The sequence below is a fragment of the Megascapheus bottae genome, chromosome 19 (genome assembly GCF_031878675.1).
Source record: "Megascapheus bottae isolate mThoBot1 chromosome 19, mThoBot2.hap1, whole genome shotgun sequence".
Classification (NCBI taxonomy): domain Eukaryota; kingdom Metazoa; phylum Chordata; class Mammalia; order Rodentia; family Geomyidae; genus Megascapheus; species Megascapheus bottae.
This window is the reverse complement of record NC_143527.1, coordinates 17,587,716-17,592,918: the sequence shown is the minus strand read 5'-3', so window position 1 is coordinate 17,592,918 and position 5,203 is coordinate 17,587,716. Positions and strand designations below refer to the sequence as shown.

General features: G+C 43.6%; 1 pseudogene; it reads right to left on the bottom strand.

The window, feature by feature from the left end:
• Positions 1-2,456: 2,456 nt before the first annotated feature.
• LOC150049684 (high mobility group protein B1 pseudogene) lies at positions 2,457-4,292 on the bottom strand (annotated as a pseudogene).
• Between the last annotated feature and the right edge of the window lie 911 nt (positions 4,293-5,203).

Sequence of the window (5,203 nt, the reverse complement as noted above, 5' to 3'; positions counted from 1 at the left end):
GTGCAAACAGCATTTGGTCCTAAATGAGATCTATCAAGGCCAGTGGTTCATGCTTGTAATTTTCCTAGCCACTTGAGAGTCCATAGTCTCATCTATTTTCCTCAAGGGCTGCATAATGCAGCTAAGACATAAAAAGACAACATAAGATCAGCATCAATAACTGGGATTAGTCAGTGGTGAATAACTAGAAATTTAACTGATGTAAGTTTAGAGACATGCCTGTATAGATTGGACAGCTGAGTTCCAGAGCACACAGGGATCCAAGCTCCTTCCTTTGAGTCCTCCGTCACCTCGAGAGTGACCTTCATCCTTTTGATCCATGGCCTACCTCTGTTCCAGTTAGTAGGAGACAGGGGGAAGGTAAGAAAGGATCTGAAGCAACAATGTCTGACTGTCTCGTTGGTCTAACTTTATATCTGGCTACATGAAATACTAGAAAATAGTCTTTATTCAGGGTGATCATGTATTTTGCTAAAACTATTACTATGGGGAAAGAACCGGCTTCTTTGTTATATAATGAATTCTTGATTGCTTTTTGTTGAAATTTCTGCTTTTTAAAAAAAAATATTAATCCATCTTTGTATGTGTGTGCGGTACTGGGAATTGAACTCAATCTCACACTTTCAAGGCAGGCACTCTACCATTTGAGCCACAACCCCAGCCCCATTTTACACTGGTTATTTTGAGGTAGGGTCTTGCTTTATGTCTAGGCCAACCTAGATTGTTACCCATTTATTTGTGCTTTCCCTGAGAATAAATGGCACCGACTACTGAATCCAGCCATCATAGGGATCATAAGCATATGTCACACACCCCATCCCTGGTTGAGATGAAGTCTCGCAAACTTCTATGCTTAGCTGGCTTCCAACAAGCTTCCTCTTGATCTCTACCTCTCAAGTAGCAAGGATTACAGGCTGGCGCCACCAGTGCCTAGATAGTGGTTTTTTTTTTTTAAATCTCAAAGATTTCTGGTTTATTCTTTTTTTTATCTACCTGTTTTAGTTTTATTTCTTCAAGGGAGCCCCTCTCTGCTTGCTTTAAAACACTTTTAGTCTTCCTTCCCTGCTTCCCTTGCCTTTCTCCAGTGAAACATGCTCCAGTTCTCCTTGCCACTTTGTGCTCTTATTTCTTGTCTAAAGACATGTTTATCTTCTTTTTCCATCTAGCCAACATTTTGTGGTCCTCTTCCAACATTTAGTGATCAAAGAGTGAACAGAAGCTACAATTATTTTTTCCAGGCAATTGATTTTATTGACTATGACGTATTTACATGCAAGTGTAGGAGAATGAAAAGACAGCTTGGGAAGAAAATGATTAGAGCTGAAAATAAAAGATTACCCTGTTTCTAATATTTGAAGCAACAATTGTATAAAAAAGCCAAAAATCATTGCTGAAGTTCTAGAAATGATCCTAATAACATGATGAATTCTACTTACTAAGACTTAAATAGATTTAGTAGTGTGTATGTGTCACTAGGGCTTGAACTTAGGGCCTCGAGTTCTTGCTTGGCTGACATTCTACCACTTAATGTATAGTATCATGCCCAGCTTTTGGTGGTTAATTGGCAGTAAGAGTTTTAGAGACTTTCCTGCCTCAGGCTCTCTTTCAAATAGGATTCTCAGATTTCAGTTTCCTGAGTAGCTAGGATTGCAGACATGAGCTATCAGCATTGAGTTTAAGTCTAATTTTTAAATCCTTAACAGTTCTAAATCTGAATTTATGTAGATTTCACAAAGTAGCCATATCATGAAATGAATTGGAAATGTAGCTAAGTGCAATGGTAGAGTGCTTGCACTTTTTTTTTTTTTTTGCCAGTCCTGGGCTTGAGCTCAGGGTCTGAGCACTGTCCTTGGGCTTTCCTCAAGGCTAGAATTCTACCCTGAGCCACTGCAACACTTCTGGCTTTTTCTATGTATGTGGTACTGAGGAATTGAACCGGGGTCTTTGTGCATGCTAGGCAAGCACTCTTACCACTAGGCCAAACACTCCCGGCCGCACTTTTTTTTTTTTTTTAACAGAAAAAATTGTATTCACTTAGAAGCATTCAGAATGTCAACAAAATGGCTGCAACTTTCTTTTTTCAATTACAGAGTGGTATTCAGTTAACAGAACAATAATTATTTTGCATAAGCTGCGTCAGACAACTGAAGATGAAAAAAAAAACCCTACCATTCCCATATATAATTAATTTGTGCTGTGCATCAATAAGAACCTGCCTTAAATTTCCATGCCAATTTATAACCCCCATACTGCCAGGCAAGGCTAGTGGCTATTGAAAAGACCACCAGGTATTTGGTACATTCAGTAGTGTGTTAACTATACAAAAATGACAGTGTACAATTTAAAAACAAATCTTACACAGCCTTACATTTCAATTTGTTTCTTTAAAAGTAATGAGTTGTGTATAGGGAGGTTAAATGCTTTATAGACAAGAAAAAACCTGCACTAGAACCAATTTATTCATCATCATCTTCATCTTCCTCCACTTCCTCCTCTTCTCTTTCTTGCTCTTTTCAGACTTCACAACCCCCTTTTTGCTGCATCAGCTTTCCTTTAGCTAGGTAGGCATCGATATCCTTTTCGAATTTTTCCTTCGGCTCAGCAGCCTTCTCATCAGGCTGCTTGTCATCTGCAGCTGTGCTGTTCCACGTCTCTCCGAGGTTTTTCACATCACCAATAGATAGGCCAGGGTGTTGCCTTTGATTTTAGGGTGATATTCAGAACAGAACTAGAAGAGGCAGAAGGAGGCCTCTTGGGTGCATTGGGATCCTTGAATTTTTGTTTCCTATTTAGGAGGGATGTAGGTTTTCATTTTTCATTTATAACGAGCCTTGTCTGCCTTGGCCATGTGTTCAAATCTCCCTTTCTCTTTAGCAGACATAGACTTCCACCTCTTTGAGCACTTCTTAGAAAACAGAAGTTGACCAAAGCATCGGGCTGCTTCTTCTTGTGCTCCTCCAGGCCAGTTTGCATGAAGAATGCATATGATGACATTTTGCCTCTTGGCTTTGCCCATATTTACTTTTTCCTTCTGAGGCACAGAGTTGCTCTGTGCTTGTCACTTGCTCCTGCACTGTCTCTATGGAGCTCAACGTACTGCCAATGGCTGTGAGAGCAGAAGCCAGACACAGCCTCCTCACTTTCTCCTGCTTACACTTCTTGTACAGTTTTCTGCCATTTGGTCCTTACAGTCCTGTGAGTCCTATTTACAGATGAGGTTCCCAGCAGGCTGATGAGAAAGGCCCAGCTTCCCCATTATTTCAGGCTGTTGGGTGGGCTGTGCAGCCATCTGGTGTATGAGTGCGTGTGGGATCAGGAGTGTGCTGTAGAAGAACGTGCAGCTCTCTGCCCTCAGCAAGCCATGTAGGACCTAGTGGGATGGAAGCTGGAAGGGAGGAGTGCTGGGGCAGGAGGGGGGTAGGGGGGAGGGGAAAGATCCAGCTGGTCGTAGGGTGGGCCGAGCCTTAGCCAAGCCTTAGCTGGCAGGTTTCAGACGGGACGCAGCCAGAAGTGGATCATAGGAAAAAGCCTAATGCTGGAGACCTGGAAAGCTTTCTGCAGCAGCCTCTGCTACCCACACAAGAAGCCAGGAGCAGGACAGAGTCCTCACACTCTTGGAATGTGGGCTCAGTACCAGCGCAGGGATGGAGTTTTCCGGGACAGGTTGGGAGCCCTGGCCTTGGCAGGAGGTGGGGGTGGGGAAGTGTACTGGGAAAACTGATGATGGAGGAGGAGCTGCCTGGTAACAGCCCTGACTTGTCTGCTCAGTCCATGCCCACCTCCTTCCTTCTGCCCCTCCCTTCTTCAGATGTGCCACCCCCCCTCCCTCCTCTCTTTTCCATCCCCCTTCCCTCCTCTCTTTTCATCTCCAAAGTGCTCCCAGGCCCACTATTCCAGGCAAAGGGTAAATTTTTCTCCTTCCTGTGACACACACACACACACACACACACACACACACACACACACACACACATGTACACACAGCACACGGTCCTTTTGTGACTGTCCCTTAAGAGTTTTAATTATCAATTAATCCAGTTAATTACTTGAGACAAGGTCTCACTTTGAGGCTCAGGAATTCAAGACCCACCCTCTCAGCCTCCTGCTAAATTATAGGCATGTACTACCATACCAAGCTCATTCATTCATTTAGTCATGCAGTAAGGATTCATTATTATCAAGCCCTATACCCTCTACCCGGGTCTTCCAGGCAGTTTGGGAGCTCTTCCTGCTGTGTCTTTCTCAGAGGTGGCCTCAAGTGAAGGCCATCAGTGAGGATTACCTACTGCCATTGTACGAAATGTGCTGGCCATGGCTGGACAGCGAGCCAGGCACTGGGTCCCCTCTGGAGCAGGGACAAGATCCTTTAGAGTATTCCTTTTCCTACATATGTGTCCTTTAACATTGCTTGCAGTCCTGCCTTGCTCTGCCTTTTTCTGCCTCCCTTCTTCATATGCTCATGGGCTTCTCTGCCAAGCCTCTTGTTGCCAAGGCTAGCCTTCTTATAGCCTCTAAGTCTTCCTTTCTCTTCTTTGCCCATGCAGCCATCATGTCCTTTGAGGCTCAGCTTAAATACCACCTCCTCTAGGGAGGTCATCTGAATCCTCCAGCTGAGAATTAGCCATGCCAGCCTCTTGGCTTTCACCTCTGGTGGCTTATGCCTCTTTTTCATACTTAACCTCCATTTGTCTTGTTTTATTCTGAGAGTCAGATTTTCACCATTTCCCCTGACTCCTAGGTTGTGTTCAGTAATGGTGAAGTAAGACCAGGTCATATCCTGTGTGAACTTTTCCACAGTTTCCATGACTCCCAGGCTCAAGGTGAGCCAATGAAATCTTGTTTTCCTCTTTTACCTCCATTTGCAAATCCCCTGAGAGCAAAGATAAGATCATGGTAATGTTTTTATTTGTTTGTTTCATAGCAGTACTGAAGACAACTCAGGGCTTCATACTTGCTAAGTAAGATCTCTAAACAAAACAAAACACAAGTTTATTTCGTGGATAGGTAAAATCAACTTTGCTGAGGCTGGGCTCTGAACCATGATCTTCCTATCACTGCCTGAGTTGTTGGGGATTTCAGGTTCCCATTCCCACACCCATCCAGCATGGCTGGTTTTATGCCTCCGAACATTTCTAGTACTTATCTGGCATAGACTAAGTACTGTATAAAATGTGTGTCAAGGGTCGGGAGTTTAACCTAGTGG